General features: G+C 51.3%; 1 protein-coding gene across 3 annotated transcripts in view; it reads right to left on the bottom strand.

Moving 5' to 3' along the window:
* HPCAL1 (hippocalcin like 1) overlaps window positions 1-21,797 on the bottom strand; it is an 82,918-nt gene that overhangs the window by 47,333 nt on the left and 13,788 nt on the right. The window contains exons 1-2 of one of the 3 annotated variants that reach the window (XM_075414830.1): window positions 20,251-20,506; window positions 4,593-4,639 (exon numbers count right to left, since the gene is read on the bottom strand). The gene's annotated coding sequence lies outside the window, so the exon portion shown is untranslated. Of the gene's footprint in view, window positions 1-4,592; window positions 4,640-20,250; window positions 20,507-21,797 lie in introns of those variants that run through there. The other 2 variants (XM_075414831.1, XM_075414829.1) reach the window with 2 other exon arrangements.

Raw genomic sequence — 21,797 nt, 5'->3', positions numbered from 1 at the left:
GTGCTGGTAGGACATCCCCGGGAGGGTTCATCTCCTTGAACGAGTCGACCTCGCGAGGGCTCAGATGGATGAAACCCAGTGCAACCCCTCAACGGGTGCCCAGGTAACGCCATCGAGCATCCCCCAACCCGCTCACCCTCTTACACCAAGGCCCCCCCGCTTACCCCAAAGCTTCTCCCAGCAAGTACCAAGTCTCTGACCGTAAGCCACGGCACCCTCTTGTCTTCTCCCAAGCCTGGTCAACATGATGGAGGTCACACAAAACATAAAAAATTTAGCGAATCACTGTAGAGGAAAGGGCGGGGGAGGGAAGTGTTGAGCTCATGCCTAATCTTTGCAGCTCTTGCTATGGACAGGATTTGTACAGCCATGTTGATTTTTTATAAAAATAGTAAATCGTATTACCCCCATGCTGCAAGACCAAAGATTCACAATGATACCTTAATACAGCTTAAATAAAAATAGCACTACCTGAGTCAATGTGAGGATGATAATGCTTTGTAATCCCACACTATCAGAGGATGAACAGTTGTGCGGCAGTGAATCAACATGAGATACTTGCATTAGGAGATGCTCCTTTTTCACGCTATATAGCAAATTCTATACAAAATGTAGAAGGCAGGTGGTGTTTGTAGGAGGCACAGTACACGATGAGGAAAACAGCACCATTACGGAATAATCCAAACCCGGCACCCACAATCTTCCAGCTTAGAAATCTTGGCTAATAACTTACATTTTCAGAAGCAAAGTCTGCTTTTAAATTTTCCCCATCACATTAAAGAATTGATGAAAAAATTTTAATTTTAGGAGTTTTCAAAAAGTGGGCAATTCCAAAGCCTGTGTGCATCCAGGCAGAAGACTCATTCATAAAAACAAACACGGATGAACAGTAGTGTTGCACATTCATTCTGGTTTTTTGCGTAGTATCATTGAATGAGCAAACAGTGTATACGGCAAGCAAATGCATAATACAACACAGAAATGCCGCACCAGTGAAAATACTAATAAAACCTATTTATAATAAAAATGTAGAAGACAAAGACTCAAATAGCAATTTTTAAAGGTGGTAAGGAGGAAAAATGCCAGCTTTGATTAGTGACACATTAAACCATTATAAATTCTTAATTACTTTGTTACATAAGCCACTCACAAGGTACTACATTTGCTATTGTGCTCCCCGTTTGTTCTTTTTTAAGACATATTTTCCAACTAACCGCACTTCCCCCCCACCTCCCCGTGGTATAGTCATATGCACAGCAGACATCTGGCCCTTGCAGCTTCCTCCAGAGGGTTTTAGCAGACTGGGGGGAAAGGAACAGAAAAAAATAACAACACTGAAAGGTCTGCCTTTCCCCAACAGGATCCGAACCCTCAAACCAGGGAGTTTTCCAAGGCTGTAGCACAGAGGATGCCCAGGGAAAGGGGAAAAACAGCTTTAAATTCCCCCTTGTCTTGCCTGCTCACTCCTCCTCCTCCTCCTCCTCCTCCACCCTGGTGCTCAGCCCGGCTCCGCTGCTGGTTGTTCCTCCCCGCAGAGCCCAGATGGTTGCAGGGAGGGTGACTCCATGGGGGCCTGGATACGGGGACATGGGTGGGACAGGGGGAAGGCAGGGAGATGCTGGCAGGGACAGCAGAATAGGAGCTGTGCCAGCAGGCACCGGGACTCAGGGATGAGGATGTCCCAGTGACAGAGGATGTCCTAGCAATGGAGAAAGTCCCAGAGCCAAGCCACTGGGACATGTCCACGGCCCACACTATGCACAGAGTATTTCCAAAACCACCCCAGCAGCGACAGCAAGAGCATTCACTGATTTCCACGCTGAGCCACAGGCGGTCCTGAGGCATCTCCGGGAGCCCAACTCTCCAGTACTCCATGCGACCATTCTTTCCCTCGAAAACAAAGGTTGCACAGGTTTCAGCTCAGCTCGCAGTTCAAAAATAAAATGTTTCTCAAAGCCAGTATGATAGGACAGCTCTGTCAGTCTTTGGCTGCAAAATGTTTCACTTCAAGATTCAAGTCCTGGATGTCGCAGTGATGTATGCCAGCGCTGGACTGGAGGAGCAAGGAGCCCTGTTTCAGCTGCAGAGCCCCACATCCATGCAAGCAACAGGCACCCGAGCAGCACCCCGAAACGCTCCGAGGCACAACAGACCCCAGCACGGGCACAGATCTGGCCAGGGCAGCTCCGCTACGGGTGCATCTCCCACCCTGTGCCTGGCTCCCGGGCTCAGAGCTGCTTATGTGCTTACCGACAGAGCCACGGGTAAGCAGCTTGCTGCACCAGAGCCCACGTACCCCGTCAGGAGAGCACCCGAGTGCCTGCTCCCCCCTTCCCCAGCCAGCACCCAGAGCTGCTCCTGCCCAGCACCCTCATCTCCAGATGAGCTAAAATTCAAGCTATTTTCAGGCACTTTCATATACATATACATATATATATATATAGTGTATATATATAGTGTATATATATATATATATATATATATATTTTGTTTTCATGTTGCTATACTTTCCTCTGAAGCCACTCATGTGCTACTGGCCACACATTACATTTTGGAAAATGCCCAGCTGGCTCAGCACCAGTCTGCCTTCAAGTCTGTCTCTTACTATACGTTAAATACAAACTGACAGAGCCAGACCACCGTAAGGCTCCATACAGAAACTGTTACACCCTGGAGATGTACCTTCACACTAGTACGGATTATCTAAATTCCCAAATTGGAATAAAGGACACACCTGAATTTGAGAACGCAAGGAGGAATATAGACCATTAAAGCAGCAAAAGTGCGATGTATAAACACCCGACACCTCCAAATTCTGCTTGCAAAAGTGCATCGGGAGCCCGCATTTCATCAAAAGACCTTCATGCTGTTGAAAGCACTGCCCAAAGGGACTACCCAGGAGCAAACAAACATTAACTCTGGCAAGCACAGTCTGGAGTATTTACAAGCTTTTTACTTACAACCTATTCAGGTGTTACCTGTAACAACAAGAAAATAAAATCCAATTGTAAGTACAATTTAAACGGACAGTTCAAAATTGCCTGGCCTTTACACACACAGTATTACCGTCACCAACCCCATACTCCCGTCTGCCCTCAGGAAAAGAGAGCTTGATTCATCTTTCAACATCTCAGAAAGATCAAGGGATGATTCAGGTCCCAGTATAGCAATTACCAGTACAAACAGCATGCAGGTTTGTAATACAGATCCAATTGTAGCTGCGGGGCTGGGGGGAGGAGGGGCTCATGAGCTATTACTCACAAGAGCCTTTCGGCAAAAGGCACACAGGATGCATAATCTGGCCTTGTAAGACTCGTGGTTTACGGACATAAGCCTTAGTCAGAAGAACCGTCTGGGGTTAAATTAGCTCCCCTTACACAGAAAACATGGATAATGCAGTGTATTAAGTAGGGGATGTTTTCATCGAAGAAAGATGTAATTGGTGACAGATGCACTTAAGGGCCATTAAGTAAGACCCTTACAAATGTTAAACAAGCATTTTCTGGCCCAAATGAACACATGCTTAAGGTGGACACAAGCACAGTACAACACACCAAACCCTAGCATCCTCCCCTGCCCCAACAATAAACAAGTGCAGACGGCTACAATTCAGTTCTACAGACACCTCAAATCAGCCCGGGACCATCTGGATCAAAAGGCACCTTATCTCTGGAAAATACATTGATCTGGAAGATGGAGAAGTCCATTAGAGGTTTGGGACATACAACTGTAGTGCATTAGTCAGTCTGAACACACAAGAGCTCTAATAGTTTGTATCCTGTGCACTAGGGAAATGCAACTGAAGAATAAACTTCCTGAGCAATTAATGGGTAATGATATAATATGGTTAATCTCACTGGAAAGAAATCTAGAATTGAAAGAGGAAACAGGGTATGTATTTCTCTAGAAACAACGCAAACAAACAGCAAAGGGTGCTACAGAGCAGAGTCCCGGCTGGCACTCGCCGGAGGAGATCGGCTCCACCAGAGGAAAACAAATCGCACTGATTTACATCAGCGTAAGAAGAGGCAGCTCTCCGGCTGCAACACCACAACGTAGGCATTTCTTAGCAACCTCATTCTCCTGCAGCTCTTTACCGATTTAATGTTTCACTCACTTACAAACAAGGACCTAATGAAGTGCATACAAATGCAATACATGAAGTTTTGGGTGCTCGCAGGACAAAATCAGTCACATGCAGCAGAGATTAGCGTGAGTTATGCAGCTCATTTAACCCGCTGGAAGTTGCATTTCTGTAGATTAACACAGTTAGACAGAACAGAAAGAAAAAAAGCAACTACAGTTGCTTTCTGACACTTTGCCCCAATGGACAGTGTAGGCTTCTCACTAGTCAAGTCTCAGGAAATTCATTTCGGTGCAAAGGTAAAGTTTGACGTTTTGATGCCAAACGCCTAGTCAAAGATTAGCCCTGTCAGGTCTATAGTTAAAGCATGCCACCAGCTCAGCAAACGCAAACTTCTGTGCCCGATCCATGACAAAACCCAACACTTGTATCTTCTATTACTAATTTAATTTTTCTGTTACTAATTTAAAGAGTGCCTTGACAGAAGCAGACTCTGGGAAGTACTCACCACCTATCTTGGAACCTCTTCAGAGAAAGTCCACGGGGCTCAGTTGCCTGGAGGAGAAGACACAAACCAAACATACTTTACATTACAGCTTTCTTCTAAGTGACAACCTTCCCGCTTTCTGGCCTCCCCTGTAAAAAACAATTTTCCCAGCTGAAAAAGAAGTCAGAATTGGTCTAAACATGTTAAAACTCCGCTCCAGTTCTTACCCTACACTGAGAAACAACTGTGTTGCCTGTATTCGCATTTTATTATTTGTCCTGAAATAGAAAACAGCTCCCATGTTGAAAACCACACAGATTTCCCTTGAATTTGAACAGCAAATTCTTCTGGTGTTCAAAAATCTGCTGAAACCACCCTTCCCACTTTAAATCTTTTTTGTAAAATTCATCTTTCGAAATACACAAGTATCACGTTCAGCTTCAGAAGGTTTGCTTGGCTTATACCGCAAAATATTACTATGCCAAGATCTAAAAACAGGAGGAAAAAGAAGTAAAACAGGAGGGAGCCAGTTTCACGTTTTCTGAAGCCATTAAACATTGCTCTGAAAGGCTAGAAATCACTTCTCTTTCCTCTGAGCATGCTTCTCGAGAAAGCTTGAGTACAATTTGCATCCCTTCAGCATCTGCCAGCTGTGAATCCTGAGGGCTCGGCAGCGCTCAAGCAGTCACAGAGCAGAGCTCCCGGAGCGAGCTCCCCTGCTCCTGCGATTCCTCATCTCTCAACTTCTGTAGATTAGAAAATCGAAAGCAAGTGACTCGCTCCGATTCCCACCCTCCCACAGAGCCTTCCATGATTTCCCCCACCACCGAGGCCAGGCACGGGTGGGAAACATCCATCTCCTCCAGCCCCACCACACCAACTTCCTTCCTGCCAGACCCTTGTCTGACCCAGGAAGCCCACAACTTCTGCAAACAAAATCCCACCGGGTTTGTGACCCTACTGCCAGGGGCCTCTAGCCCACCCCAACTCATGTTTGGTCTGCCCAACACAAAGCCCCAGCCACAGGGATCCCAGATGTTACCAAAGCCTCCCAAAAGTCTCCTTCAACACTTCAGCAGCCCTCCAAGTAGGAGTTTCTCCCTTTCGTGATACCCTTCAAATTCATTACTGCTTGCCCTAACTCCCACAGACACAGGACATGTCTCGTATTTTTTTTCCCACAGCAGTCTTCTAGACACTGCAAACCCGTTGTGCCAATCCTTTGCCCTCTCTCCACACCAAACATCCCACTCCTTCCCATCTTTCCTCTCCAGTCCCATTCTTCCGATCCCCGCTGGCCTCTCTCATTGTCTCCATGTCCTGCCCCGGACGCAGTGCCCCATGCCAGCTCCAGCACTCCAGCGATGCCAAAGCACCAGGAGACACAACACGGGACGCAGCAAGTCCGTCCTCCTGTTTATGGAAGACTCTGCCTGCTGCTGTCGGGGCAGGACCATGCTGGCAAAACGGTGTGTGACCCACCACGATCCCAAGGCGTTCTTCAGCGGAGCCCCTCCAACCACCCCCTGGGTGGTCTGCACAGCCAATGCATTCACCAGGGATAACTGTAAGCCCACGTTAATGCTTTCAGGTGCGACTGACGGACTCTCCAAGTTAATTTTCTAATTTTCTCCAAAGCCATTTGAAAATGTAATCCCTCCTTCCAAGTGCTTGTAACCTCCCCAACTTTGGTACTACCTGTTGAGTCTGAATCAGTATTTTATCAAATTCATCAATTACAGTGACCCAATCCACAGAGTCCACCTCTGGACATCCCCACCAATACTTCTTCTGAGCTTGACGACATACTGGAGCTAAGCCCGGAGCATGGTTAGCACACCTACACTGCACCACCCATAAGGCAAAAATTTCACCAACATTTCTTTTCCCTAGCTTCCTTCTGAGAATATCAAAACAGTGCCAGAAACCTAACTAGGACTAAAGTACATCTTGTCATCTGCTCTTCTTCTATCTACAAGACCTTTTACCCTGCTGTAGAAGGAAATTAGGATCTCTGACATGATTTATTTCAGACTAATCCATTAACTTCCAGGAAAATACTGTAATAAAAGTCAGACTGACTGTGCTGCAATTCCATCTCCTCTTTTTTTAAAAATTTAGCACTACATTTTTTGCTTTTTTCATTGTTATGGAAACCTCACAAATTCTCCACAGGTTTTCAAAAATAACCACCCAGAAGAAACTGAAAAGAGCCAAAGTCAAGCAGCCAGGTGAAATCCAGCTGCTTCTATAAATCGTGAGGAAGAGAGAAGTGTGGTGGAGGTGAGGCCAGGGCATCCCACCCTGCCATGGGATCACTGGCTGCCTCAATCAGCCCTCTTCTTTCACCACGGGTGGTGCCCGTTGCCCGGCTTTTATGGAAGACCAACCCTGCCACATGCATCCTCCCAACATCTGGGGGGCTGTTTTAAACAAACCCTTCCCTAAGGCCCAGAGAACCTGGAAGAAAAAATGAAGAGGAATGTGAGTGCTCCCTAAATGATTTTTTTCCTATTTTATCCTGGTATCTTCCCTTGTCAGTGCAGAGGTTAACTACATCAGTTTTCTAATCACAGGAAGGAAGATCCAAGATTCCATGAAATTTTCTATCACTCTTGAGATCCCCAGGCAGGTGCTCACAAATGTTACAACCTGGCAGCAATATGAGCATTTCAACAAGTTATTTTAGCTTCAGTATCTTTACAGGAAAACCTAGTATGCTCATTTTACACAGGGATGGATGTTATCTCCTCAAGCTGCCAACCCAATGAAACCCAATGGAAAGGCAAGGTAAGAACTGAACCCGGTCAATGGCAAACCAGGAGAGACAACCCAGAGGCTCTTCTGATTTCTCTTCAGAGTTGCTGGTACAAAACTGTTGTGCTTCCCCCATTCAACAAACCTTAGACAATAGTGCAAGATTATTTGGCCATATTTATATGTTCCAAATAAACGGCATTTCCCAGGCCTTGGCTAGATTCTGGCATCTTAAAAGACTTTCGTGAAAAAAAAAAAATGGCTACTTAAATTCTTATGATCATACAAAACCTTTGCTCCAATCAAATGGAGTAGAGGGTAACCGGACAGCACACATTAATTTCTACGTTAACAGCACATGAAGTATTTAAATCCACGGCCAATTAAAAGTAATGGTATAATTAAATTAGCAGAAGCAATTTATGGCAGAAATTCAATTACAAAGCAGAATTAAAGGAAGAGATGTCAGTAACTTTTGGAGGCTGGGCAGGAAGAGGCGAGTGCATCCATCTACTATTTTCAGAGCTGCTAGCAAAAAGCCTAAGGAGGAGACTGCTCCAAAGAATCATTTGTAAAGATCCTCCTTATAAAAAGATCTCCACTGACAGACCGGAGAAACCAAGGTGACAAATGGTTTTTTTCGGACCATGCTTTGACCTGTCTGGCAGGGGTAAAACTCCCTCCCAATGGTCACGCGTCGCCTACCCCTGCCTCCCCCGCAGGCACTGCAGCTCTGCCACGTCCTGCAGCCTCCTCGGACCTGCTCCAGCTTGCACCACAGCCGTTGCAGACACCTTTATTCTTCTGCTGTCTTGTTTTCCAAAGTTATTTTAAACCCACTCCTTTTCTTCGAGTCATAGACATTAATATATTAAGTGGATTTCTTGCTATGTGATGGAGAAGTCTCAAGTGTTGTGGGCACTTTTCTTCCTTTAATGGCCATTATTTTACCCTGCCCTGTTCTAGCCTCCACCTGTTCCCCTTTGGCTGATACTATCCTTCATCAATCTCAATGCTGATTACCAATAAGGCCCTCCCACACCTCCAAGGTTTGGCTTTCATACCTGCATTAAGACAAATCAATACTGTTATTAACATTGCTACGTTTGTGGATGGTGTGACCTGCCTGCAAACACCACTTGCAACAGTGGAGATGACCCCCAGCACTACATGAAGTCTCTGCTCTCCTTTATTTGCAATTTCTTTTTCAACTAGACTCTGCTCTTTTATAAAAATGCATTGTTGTTTTTTTTTATTTTTTTCTTGCAAATGGAAACTGGTGAGGGCTTGTAGGGCATAAAAATTCGCAGTTCTCTTTACATGTGGGTAGCAATAGTCCATGGACAGCCAAGAAACTGATTGTCCTGTCACTTGCTATGCTGTTGGACTAGATGATCATTGCAGGTCCCTTCCAGCTGAACGATTCCTATTCTATTCTATTCTATTCTTCTATTCTATTCTATTCTATTCTATTCTATTCTATTCTATTCTATTCTATTCTAATTGTCCTCCAGCCGGCCAGCTCATCACCCACTACTGCACCTCACCTGGGGCTCCTGCACTCCCGCACGTGCTCATGGGTGCATCCAGACTGCATCCAGACTGCATGCGCAGCCACATGCCAGCACTCGTGCCGGCTGGCAAACTGCTCTGGAGCGCGTCCCCTCCTCCATAGCATGGTCTATCCCCACTCCCCTCTCGCACCTTTCTCCTCCTCAACTTTCACACCAGGCCCACCAGCCACCATGCCCGGGGCCCACCCAACAACTCTGAGAGGTCCCGCCTTGACATATAATTCCATCCACAGGGCAAGGAAACTCCCAGAGGACTCTATCCTCCAGGTTCATTTTCTTTAAGGCCCCTACATCCCAGAAGGGGAGCTGGTCAGTTCATCCTGTCCATCAAGGGACTGTCATGAGCCAAGCTCATCTCCAGCTGGATACCACCACAGCCCAGCGCAGGCTCATTTCCCTTGGCTCTCGGGCAGGTCTTCTAGCCCATGCTGAGCTCCAGGGTGCTACAGCTTGCTTCGGGTTGATTCAGATGCTGGCTAATGGTAAAAGCTAATTCAAGTGTTCTCCTCAATACGCTGCTGCGGTGCAGGTATACCTCAGGCTGGGCGTCCCTTGAGAGGCTGCCACTGCTGAGAGAGATATCTGTTGTGTCAACAGAACAAGCTGCTGCCCTTCTTTCTGTGCCTTGGATGCCGCCAGCAGCACCCCTCCTGTCACCATTTCACCTGAGGAATGTGCTTGCAACAACCCCAGAACTGTACTGTAATCCAACCACTGCAGTGGGAAACTGATGCAGGGAGAGCCTGCAGCCCCCTCAGAAACATCTCAGCAGGCGTTGGGTTAAGTCAGAGACTGAAGGTCGCTCCCTCGAGCCCCAGGCCGTCAGCCACCAGTCCATCAGCTCTGGCAGCAGACAGGAGATACACCCTATACCTCCTTCCAGCTGTCACCACGACCGTGACAACAGCGAAACTCAGCTTGAACGCATCAAACTGGTCACAGGCAGTGAGACGATCACAGAGCCCAGACACTCTGGATGGAAGCTCCAGGCAGTCACCCCAGCGAAGCACCGCTTCTCACAGGGATGAGCGTAACCAGGCGGCTGCCAGCGCACGAAGGAAACACCAGGCATCGACGGTATCAGGACACGGCAACAGCGAGGGGTTCAAAACACTCCTCGGGGGCCACGTTTGCTTCCTTGCAGCACCTCCTGCACCTACTGACTGAAGAGACTGAACAGGCTCCCAGGCTACTTTGATTTCTCGTGCTGTAAAGCAGCCTGCATTTTCAGAAGGTGTCCAACTCCTGCCACCTCTCTGCCTTCAGGCTTTCTCACTCTGCAGGTTATTCGGACAACTTTCCCACACAAATTTGGGCAACCTGAAGCCTGTTGCAGCACCGCCGGTACCTGCTCACGAAGCCACCCTGACACCGCTTGGTGAATTTAACCTGCAACAGTGAGGTGAAATGCAAAGCCAGGTCCAATTCTCAGCAGAGAAGACAGAACAAGGAATGGTGTGGCTATCGTACCATTAAAAAAGAAAACAAACAAAACAATCAAACCAAAACAGGGGGAGTGGGGCTGCTGGGTGTTGGGGCTGCTGGGTGTTGTGGGGATGGTGGTGTAACCTCTGCTCAAGCATGAAGGTTGTTTTCCTTTGGTTTCCATTGGCACTCCGGTCTACCAGGTGAGTCCTGAGAGCACGACAAGACGTTTATCTGGGTGCTTAAATGTAAACTCTCCAAGTAAGAGACCTACATCCCCTGTGCTCCCACCCAAGCAGGAACGTCACGCCTCAGCAGCGAGACGTCAGAGCTGGGCTCGCCTGAGTCACAGAAATCCTCTCAAATGAACGCATCTATCCATCCCCTGGATTTTTACCGTGGGACTTTGGAAACACTCCATGCTGCCCCGCACATCTCCACTGCACGTCTGCCGTGCTGGAGCTCTCCTTACAGCACAGAACCACTTGGGAGTACAAGCCAAAAAGCTTGGACCCAAAATAGTAGACGATTAGGTCTATGGTGAGTACCTGTTGTTCCACATCTCCAAAAATCCCACTCCGAGCATCCCTGGAGGTTTATTTATTGAACACAGCTGCAATGTGGCGGTTAAATCACTGACTGAAGAACAGCCTGAAGTGTGCGGTATGAGAATCTTCTCTCTAGCTGACGCTGTCGTAACACAAACAGTTCTCCCTGCCAGATGCAGAGGAACCACAGGGAAACCGATGGCAACCAGAAGAAGCCCGTGCTAAGGAGAAACCTGCACGCCAGCAAGGCCTGTCATGAGATACATCATGGGCTAGACCACCACCAACTCACCTTGCTGGAGGCACAGGCGATTTCCCCGGCTTTGGGGGGGTTTCGCTCACTTCAGCCCAAAGCTGCAGACTGCATTTCTGCGTTACGCGTCGGCTTTGGCTCCCGCCCCTCCTGCTAACAGACCCTCTCGCAAGCTGGCCGATAACTGAGGAGGACCGTGCCGCACTGCCCCGTTCAGAGGGGTGAGGAAGCTGTACAGACATCTCCTCTGCCCAGTTCGACCAGTAAGCAATGCCCGCAGTCCTCACCGCAGTTTCACACAGGCAAGGCTATTTGCTATATTAAACACACCCCAAACTTGGGTTCCACAAAAGCAACTAAAAGGAAACCACAACAGGGTAAGGAAGCTTTATAAAATCAAGGGTAAGCAAAGGATTTTTCAGGACAGCACTAGAGCTAAGTCTAGAAGGCATGCTGGGTAAGTTGATGTTATCACAGCATTGATTGCCGAAGTAAGCTGTATAAGCCCACGTGCTGCACTAAATTCCCCTAGAAGCTGCATGCAGATGAAGGAAGGAAAGGAAGGTATGGAAATTCAATGACTCTGCTGACCAAATACATTAAATTTTTAATCTATTTATTTAAAAATTTATTTAAAGTGTCAGAACAAGATGAATTCTTTTCACTTAAATATTTTTCCCTTACTGAATTGCAGGGTTGTTTTGGTGGGGTTATTTTTCCAAAAATACTATTGACGTATGCCACATACTGCCTGGTCCAACTCGCACACAAGTGATCGGCCTTAACTGTAATTAAAAAAGGATACAGGCAGATGGGGATGGAACAGTGCCAGTTATTTACTCGATTTCTTCTTTTAAACTTTTTTCCAATACAGTTAACTAAATGACGTCATTACACATCCATTGTCCAGGAAGTTTCCCTCTTCCCCTTTTTAGCCTCCTTTTCAGCTGCATTCCTCTGCTTCACAGGATGCTCTAAACTAAACATTACATTCAAGCTGCACAACAAAGATTTGGGAGGGATGGAGTGAATGAGGAAGGTCATGGGAAGGGAGGTATCTGCTAAAATAAGATTTGCTAAGCAGCGACACAAGACAGTGTCAACTGCCTTTTATTAAAGGAGACTGCAGATTTCTATCAGCTAAGACACCAGGTGGAGGGATGTAGCAGAGCAGAGTAGTTGAAAGAGTTCAAAAACTTTCCAAGGACTAAATGAAGCCTGAATTTATTCCAAAATGAAATTACAGTGATAAATGCCGTTATGGCACAGCCAAGGTGCCTCATATAACCTTAACCTTCTCTGCGTATTGAGGCTCTTTTACGCTACATAAAACCACACTCCAGCTACAGAAAACGCAGCTGCATTTAAATTGAGTTTAACACAAACTAGCGCTCCTGGGCAGATCATTTATTAATTTTAAAAAATTTACACATTCTTGTCTTTATAATTACAAGGGGAAAGCCAACTTGAAAGCAAAGCAAAAACCAAATGCACCGATGTCTTCTTAACCTCCAGAGAGCTGGAAAAGCAACGTTCAGAGCAAAACTTCCTGCACGCATCAATCACGGCTTTAGAGGCTGTAAAATATCAAGCTCAGGTGACAGAGCTTTTTCCAGGCTGATGGGTCTTCCCTGCTCTGGCAGGACAGGCTGCTGCTTCCCCGCAGCCAGTCCTCCCACAGCTACCCCGGCACGGGCTGTCCCGGCACAACCAGGGGACGCGGAGACGGGGTTCAGCCAGCTGCAAGGCTGTCTGAAACGCAGCCAGGTGACCCCCTCCTTGGGAGCCACGGGGACACTCAGCCTTTTATATGCGTACAGCTCAAGAATATTAAAACTTCCAAAAAAATGTTTTTGCAATGCTTTCATGAAACTGAGCAAGTGATACAGAGCATTTTTGTTAGAAACTTGCCTCCCCACCAACCACAAAAAGCCATCAAGCCCAGTAATGACGCATACAAGGCCCCAGCACCAACCATGGGCACCAAGCATCTAAAAACGAAGCTTGGCACCAAAATGTAGCTGACTCAAAATGTGTCAACACAAACAGGACGAGCCAACGCCTGGCTGTGAAGCTGCCAGTCCCCAGAAGACGATGGCTACGCCAGCCGATGAGGAAGAAGATCCTTGAACACGTCCTGCAACAAGTCAGAGCTCTGCAAACGGCCAGCAAAGGCACCTTCGCTTCCAAACGATGCCTTCTGAATTACACCCATCAAAAGAAGCACTCAGTAAATTCACTTGTTTCCGGCGCGGTCAGTTCATAACAGCTTGCCTCACTTGAGGGCCAGGACTTCTGGAAAGCTGCAGCACACACCTTGCAAACAGCCTGTGACAGTCCCCGTCGGGGGTGATGAAAGACGCGGGCAAACACCGGGAGATCTGAGGGAGGACGAACCGCAGTCGGCGTGGCTGAAAAGCTCAGATCTGGCAAAACCGGCATGCTCTAAGCCATTTTGTCAGATGAGACCCCCTCCCGCAACGGGCACAGCAACCGCTTCGGCTCCCCGCTCTGGAGGATGCAGGGGCAGGTCAGCGATGGGATCTTCTCCTGCAGACTCCTCTCCTCCTCCCGGCTGGCAGGGAGATGGTACGGGAGTCCCAGATACCTCCTCCTGCAGCCGCCAGCTGCTTCGGAGGGCCGTCTGCGATCTGAACAGGATGAGACAGACCCCTGCTCCTTTGCAAAGGGCCACCAGGGTCGGGAGGCTTCCCACAGAGACAAGCCTGGCTGGGCAAGTCACAGAATCACAGAAGTCAGCCTGCAGGTTCAGGGCATCCTTCAGGAGATGGGAGAGGAGGGCTAGAGGATGAATTAAAAACGAAGGGTGGTCTCCCCTCACTTTGCGTATCTCCTGAGAAACACACAGCTCTCAGTAACAGAGCTTTAGAGCCAGATTTAGGAATGAAGGCCATTTTAAGAAGCATGACACAAACAGAACAGAGAGTTGTGGCTATAATCGACACAGCTCATTCTCATTTGCTTTCAGACCATTAATACAGCTCCAATTACCCTCAGCTGGAATGAAATCCAACTTCCATTTAAAAAAAAAATTATCTTCTGACACTTCTGACAATGCGAGGAGAGTCCATGCCTGGCCCAGGCAGAGCTGCGGCTGCGGGACAAGGCAGCACCCCCAGGCTCACGCTCTGCTCCCTGCGGGGACGGGCACGTGTGCAGTGACCAAACCCTGTCCCGATGACCTGAAAAGGGGCCACAGCCACCTCTGACGACACAGCACCCAGCGGGCACCCCCGCCAGTGAGCTACCAACAGCAAGGGAGCCAGCTGCAATGGTCTCCCACAACCGATTTCAGCGGGTTTGCTCCACGTCAAACCGAAGCCAAGGGGAACCATCTGTGATGGGATTTGGGGGAAATCAGGCTCCTTATCCCAAGGACAGGCTTGGCCTGCCACCCTCCACTGCACAAAGCCAGATAAGCTGGGCATGGGCTCGTTCCCCTTTAAATGGTTCTGGCTTTCAGGGACTGGACACAAAAAGGTAAATGTCAAACACCTACGTTTCCAACCCCCATGTTATTTTGCCTAAGTGCCTCCTTTAATACACTCTTACATACAGGAGCACCCATTTTCTGGAAAGTCCCCCAGAACCCCTCTGAAGCAAAGCTGACCTACACGAGCTCCAGAGCAATAAAACTGAGCCCAGCAAAAATCAAAGCAGTATCTGATCATGGAGGGCCTTTCACGCTGAGCCCACTTGCTTCTCCCCTCTCCTCTGTTCGGCAGCTCCAGCTCCCTCAGTACAAGCGCTTTAGGAGGACAGACACCTGCAAGAGGAGACTGAGAGAGGTGACACACAGGCGTATTGACCATTGAAGAAGAAACTTGAGTTGGGAACTGGAAGGAGCAGCAGAAGCTGCAGCTTGTTCCAGGGAGGTGGTTTGACCACTCTGCAGAGGACCACGCAAGACAGCTGCCTGCGATGCCCACCCGCCAGGCAGCTCCTGCCAGACCTGCGCTCCCCAGCCTACGTCCCGAGCTGCCGCCTTCCCTTTGGCTCTGGTGAAGGGGATACAGGGTTTTCAAGCGTCTTCTAACATATTTAACAGATGTTTGCTTCTAGGCCCTTTCCTAAGCACCATAAAGCATGCCTGCTTTCTTTTGAACACACATTTCGTAATTCACATCGCCGCTAATGGTTATGCATCCACACTGTCCTCCCTTGTAACTCCCACTCCCCTCTCATGCGCTCGCAGCTCTCATCATCCAGCCCTAAACTGTCCTCCAAAGGAAAGTCTGCTTCACCCTCCCCAGATAAGTTGAGAAACACAAAGCGATGTCTTCGGAGAAACACCATTTACCTGCTTACAAAAAAAAAAAAGCTTCCACAAAGAGAGAAAGGAAAGGATGCCCCACAAACGCTGACGGGTTTTGACAGTGGCTCTCTGCAGCACGACCAAAAGCAGCGAGCTCTCTCCCCTCGCACCACGGGCGAGCTGCCAAGAACTGAGCATCCTTCGTACAATGCCCTTTAGAACGAAAAAAAAAGAAAAGAGAAGCCTGAAAAAAAACCTGAGCAAGGAAGAGCATCCCTCCTGCACAGACACACCAGCCTGCGCGGAGCAGAGGTGAATGAGAAGCAGCGTGAGGAGGGCTTGCTGCACACCCACAGCCCGGCTCCCGGCCCCCCAAAGGCATCTCATCTCCTCTCCTCCTCCTTCCACTGCAGCCACCCTCGCCTATTCTAACATGACTTTGCACGAGCCACGTGCCAACATCCAAGTATCAGCAAGAAATATTTCCTCATCCCATGCCAAGCTATGCCATCCATCACATGCTTGTATTTCCACGAAACTACGCGAATTTGGGGTCTGCACACCAGTATACACGTGCACACTTTCCCTCTCCCCGGGGCACTCGGTATGAAACGCTTCTTGCACTTTCACTGGTGGGAAGCGCATTTCCGATGCTGGCCCGCTGCATGGTTGGGGAATCAAAAACAAACCCCTCTGCCACCCTGACTAGTCCACCGGTTAATCACTACGACAAACCCATTGTCCAAAACAAAAACACAATCTGATTGCTAAACCAGCTGCCCAAGTCTAGCCGTCACTCTTGGCATGCGTGTCAGGATCTCGGTACACCCTGTTTTCAGTGAGCATCTCTGTAGGTGCAAGCCGTGTCTTCCACCCTCACAGTCTCCGGGTGTCCCTGTCTCCCAAATCCAGTATTTCTGAACCCAGTTGGATACTTCAAGGGATGCCATCAGCTCAGAACACCTCTCTGAATAGGTTAAGATTACAGCAACTGAAATACGAGCAAGCATCCTTTTTTTCTCCCCAGCTGTTGAACACACGTTTATCCAGCGGCACCCTTTCCCATTTAGGTAGCCTGATCTCCCTCCAAAAGAGAGGGCAGAAAAAGAAAATGAGGCTAAAAGACATTTGTAGAAGTCACCAAAAAAGCTGGCAGAAAGTCTCAAAGGCCGGTGCATGAACTGTATGTAACTACAGCTACGTCTAAGTTTTGTTGCTGGTTTTTTTTCCCCAGCCAGATTTCACGTAGATTGTGTCACCTGATACAGGCAGGTCGACCATGGGGAGACATGCGGCGCGCCGGGGAGAGGAAAGCTGACCAGGCTGTAGCTGGCGTGTGTTTCTGTAGCATCTCAACCGACATCCATCACCAGGGAGAATTCCTCAGACTCCTTGCTGCTTTCTCTGACTTTAAAAAGATACACACCCACGGGACAAGAAACACTGGAACGGTCAAAGCACCATTTGCCACCTCTTCCACCCTGGTTATTCACAAGTACCTACAAACCTCCTGTGCGAATCACAAGGAGCATTTCATAACAAAAGCGTATTTCATGCAGTGCAGTCCAGAAGAACTGCAGTATTTCTTAGATTACAAGATGGACCCAGCCCCCCCCAGCTCCTGCCTTCTGATTCCAGCGCAATCAGTGCAGGAGAATGCATAATTCATCCCGCAGTTGATCCTACGGGTCTTCCAGTCGTCAAGCAACGTAACACTGAACTTCCAGAAAGGTCACACTGCCAGAAGGTTCAGCTGCAGGATGTTCTCTCCTGTCCATCGATGGAGGTGAGGTAAGGAGCTCCTTCATGTATTTGCCCCCATTGTTTAAGGATTCACAATTACTTTGCTATCAGAGCGTGACATGAGGCAGAAGCTACTTATCTGGGGAAGTCAAGAAATGCAGAAATCAATGAGTTAATTAGCAGGTTAGCAAAACACAACCGACCCGTGAAAGCTTTTATACAGCAAAAGGCTCATGAAGTGAAGATATGTGTTTGCATTTCTTATACTCTCAGGATGGTAGACGATTATTAGAACAATGGAAATTTCAGGCATCGACTGAAAACATTTTCTCCTCATTAAAGGTAAAAGCCAACAATTTTGCAAGAGCAAATCCTTCCACAACCCATGGGTAGGATCCCACACAATATAGTAATACAGTCAACGTGAGCTAAGACGAATCACCTTGTGCCAAAAGGAATTTAACTTCAGTCCGAGTTAAGCTCCATGAAGATGCTGAGGTTGGACACAAACTATTTTTTAATAGCAACAACGAACAAAGAAACCAGACATTATAGGGAGCAACCTAGGAACAAGAGGAAAAGCACTTCTGAAAAAAAAAAAGTCTGTTTTTCTCCCATTCACTGGAAACCATACTGCATTTGTTACTGAATCTGACCCAAAAGTCATGCTTGAAGGACAGACCAGCAGTTCTCTGGAGAGGCGCGAGATCCTCCCGCCACGGGTTTCAGCGCATCCTGCATACACAGACAGCACAACATCATTCCCAACAGTCTCGCGCCGCTAAATGCAAGAAAAAAACCCCAGCCATACAGATCTTTAATTCAGATTGCCCGCCTTTGGTCTACCAGCATTCCCACCTCACTCACGTCAAAGTAATCAACGCTCAAAAGCATATTGTCTTGCTTGAAAAAAAAATAAAATCATGTTGCATGAGTATTTTTAATTGCAACCGTTTCTAATCACAGATCACGTGCTTTCCCAGTGTTTTTTGGGTTTTTTGTTTTTATTTTTGCAGAGTCATAATCCCAGTTTAATGTTGCTTAGGTTACACAAAGTGATCTCCACCACCAGCTCCCGCCAACCGGCCCATGCCAGTGCCATGCCCCTGAGCTCGGGCGGCAGAACCGGGCACCGCGGTGCCAGCCGCGACACGCGCCGAGCAGAGCGTCGCCCGCACCTCCGCAGCGACAGCCTCGGCGGAGAGCTCGACGGGGCTGCCCACGCTCACACGGGCTCCCGCCGGTGCGAGCACCCCGCTGCACGAGCAAACCCCGCTCCTGCGGCCGGCAGAACTCTTCTCACCTTGGCAGTTCCCCAAGCAGGCGAAGCCACGCCAACAAACCGCGCTTTTTTCGCCAGCGCGGCTGACTCCTCAGCAGAGCCGCTGCCAGCGCTGCGACAGCCGCTCTGTAGCGGCACGCACTTTTTTTTTTTCCCCTCACAGTTTCCGACACTTCCACCTCTACACAGAGAAACCCTAAATCTCAGGCAACAAACAAAGAAAAGAAGAAAATGGGTGTCAGGAGAGGCGACGCGCGCGCTGGTGGCTGGTCAGCATCTCCCCACCCAGCCTCGGTGAAGATGTGGGCTGGCTGACTACCTGCCCTCTTCCCCGAGCCCCACGGCGCCAGCTGAAATCGAACGAAGGCAGCTGTCAGATCCTTCCTCCCGAACCGACAGCAGCTCCCGAGCAGGGCCGGGGCGCCGGGAGCGCGGTGGCCGTCTGTCCCTGGACCAGGCAGGGCCCCGCGCGGGCTCGTCCCCGGCTGCCGCAGGAAGTGCCCGACGGCGCCGGTGGGACCCCACGATGCCGGTGGGACCCCACAATGCCGGTGGGACCCCACGCTGGACGGTGTCACCGCGGCAGCAGGCTGCTGACACAGCCCCCCGGTCTTTGCTCCCGTTTCGTCTCGGGGAAGAGGAGCTTTTGAACCCGAAACCGTGACAAATGGCTCCTGCTGGGAAAACTGCGGGATATTTTGGGGAGGGAGTAATTGATTTCTCCCTTCTTCCTCCCACGGAGCCGCTCTGATCCCCCTACCAGATCTCCACTTGCGGACGGGATGACGGGGTACCGCTCCGCTCCAGCGCGCTTGCTCTGAGCACTCCTGTTAAGAAACTTGGGGTTCGGACGTCGAGGTGCAACTCGCCCAGCCGCGCGCGGAGACACAGCCCTGCCGAACGCCTCGGCCACCCCTTCCTTCCAGGGGACGCGTCTGACAGCAGGGATGACACGACGGGACCCTCTCCCCAACCCAGCAGACACTTCTCCGCGCGGAAGCTGCCCCGCGGACACGCTTGCCTGCTTTTATTCCCCATTTCTGGCGATTCCCGGGCGGCCACGGCGGGCCGGAGCCCCGCGCCCGGGCGAGCCCCCCCGGCAGCCGGTGCGGACCAAGGCTGGCAGGAGCCTTCGCCGCCGTGCCCCCCTCCCCGCGAGCAGGGCGTCACCCCTCGGCCCGGGCTCAGGGGACCGGGGTGACCCGGCCGCAGCCTTCTCCCGGGGGAGCAGGAGGCCGCCGCGGGACCAGCCCCGCTCACCGCGGGCGGAGCGCCGGGGCTTTTTCAGAGGCGGCTGGGGAAGGCGGCAAATTGGCAGCCGGGATCTGAGGGAGCGGACCATGAACCGCCCCGCAGCAGGGCTGCCCGCTCCCTCCGGCCCCCGGCCAGGCTCCCGCACACGCCGTGTGTACGCACACGCAACCCGTGTGTACACACACACACCCCGACACACACACGCACGGAGGCACGGACGACCGGCCAGCCGCACAGACCCGCACGGCGCGGTTCTCCCGAGGGCAGGGGCAGAAGCTGGCGCTCCCCGCACGCCGGCGGCCCGGAGGGCGCTGCCACCGCAGCCCGGGGCCCGGGGGGCTCCGCTCCGCATCCCCCGACGGCGAAGCGGGCGCCGGCCCCGCTCCGGCTCCGCGCCCCGCGGGGGGCTGCCAACCCCCGCTCCCTGATCCCCCCCTTCCCGAAAAGCCGGAGAGCCCCCCCTCACCCCCAAACCCGCTCCCCGCAGCCCCCGCGGAGGCAGGCGAGGGCAGCGCGGCTGTCCCGCAGCCCGGCCGAAGTTGCGGCGGGGCAGCCTCAGCCCCTTACCCGGCTGGCGGAGAGCGGGGTCCCGCGGCGGCCCGGAACCGGCGGCGGCTCTCCGGGAGCTACAACTTGGCGGCGGCGCCCGGGCGAGCCCCGCGCCTGCGGAGCGGCGGCGAGCGGGGAGGAGAAGAGGAAATGAGCGGGAGGCGCATTGGAGGGAGGGGGAGGAAGGAGCCGCCGCCGAGGGACCGGGGAGAGCGAGGGAAGGGGCTCAACTTTCCCGGCGGGGCGGCGGGGGAGGGACGGGAGGGGGGGAGGCGGAGCGCACCGCGCCACTGCTCCGCGGCCGCCCCAGCGCCGAACCCCGCGCAGGAGCCGCCCGCCCGCCCCCGCCGCCGGCGCTCCCCAGCCGGGCCACTTGGTATCGCCCTGCCCGCCTCCCCGGGCAGGAAGTGCGGGGCGGGGGGGCCGCGCCGCGGGGCGGCTCCGCGGGGCTGCGCGGGCGCGGGGGGTGCGCCCGGCCCGACCGCGATGGCTGCCCGCCTCGGCGGCAACGCGGGCGTGGGCGCGGGCGGGGAAAAAGTTTGGATTTTTCCTGGGTTTGTTTGGGTTTTTGGGGTTTTTTGTTTGGTTGTTTTGTTTTGAAGGCCCTGCGCGCATCTCCCGCGCGGCGGGAGGGGGCGAGCTGTCGGTGCGCGGGAGGGCGGCGGCGGCTGGCAGCGGTGGCAGCGCCCGGGCGGCCGCGGGAAGCGAGCACCGCAGCCTCACGGCGCGCCCCGGGGCGGCGGGGCGAGACGCCCCTGCCACCCGGTGAGCCCCCCTCCCGTCCCAGAGAGCCCCCCTACCACCCAGAGAGCCTCCCCTCCCATCCCAGCAATGCCTCCTGACACCCCGAGAGCCCCCCTGCCATCCCAGAGAGCCCCCATGCCACCCGGAGAGCCCTCCTCCTATCCCAGCAGTGTCCCCTGACATCCCGAGAGCCCCCCTCCCATCCTGGAGAACCCCCTGCCACCTGGAGAGCCCCCCTCCCATCCCAGAGAGCCCCCCTCCCGTCCCAGCAGTGCCCCGCGCCAAGGCTGACAGCGGTACAGGTGACTTTGGGTACCGTCAGCTGAGCCTGTGCATGGGTGTAGTCGCACCCGGCTGGACACAGACGCTCGCGGTTGTGTGTGAGAACTGCACGGCTTCCCCGCGTACCCCACCACAAAATGGAGGGGATTTAGGGATTGATGCTAATCTGCTTCCCCAGGGAGGTAATTGGAAGCGCTGCTCAGAAATATGGCCTGCAGCACAGACAAAGAAATGAATGCTCCCGTTAGGATTTCCTCTCCCTCCCCCCCAGCTGCTGCCCACCACGTTTTCAAGTCAAAAATACATGGGGAGTTTAATGTAGTTGCCACTGTGTCTTATCCGTAGCTTTCACTCTGCCTCCCCTTGCAGGAGCCTAAGCGAGCACGTTCAGTGCAGTGGCGAGATAAGAACTGAATAGAGCTCAAATCAAGGCCACACCAGGAAAAAGATACTTAAAGATTTCAGCGGCAAACCTTGCGAGGCAAGGAGGGGCGGGAACAAACAGAAAAATCCCACCACCACCAAAGCAGCAGTTTTTC

The sequence above is a fragment of the Opisthocomus hoazin genome, chromosome 2 (assembly GCF_030867145.1).
Source record: "Opisthocomus hoazin isolate bOpiHoa1 chromosome 2, bOpiHoa1.hap1, whole genome shotgun sequence".
NCBI classification, from domain to species: Eukaryota; Metazoa; Chordata; class Aves; order Opisthocomiformes; family Opisthocomidae; genus Opisthocomus; species Opisthocomus hoazin.
This window is presented reverse-complemented; position numbering and strand designations above follow the sequence as displayed.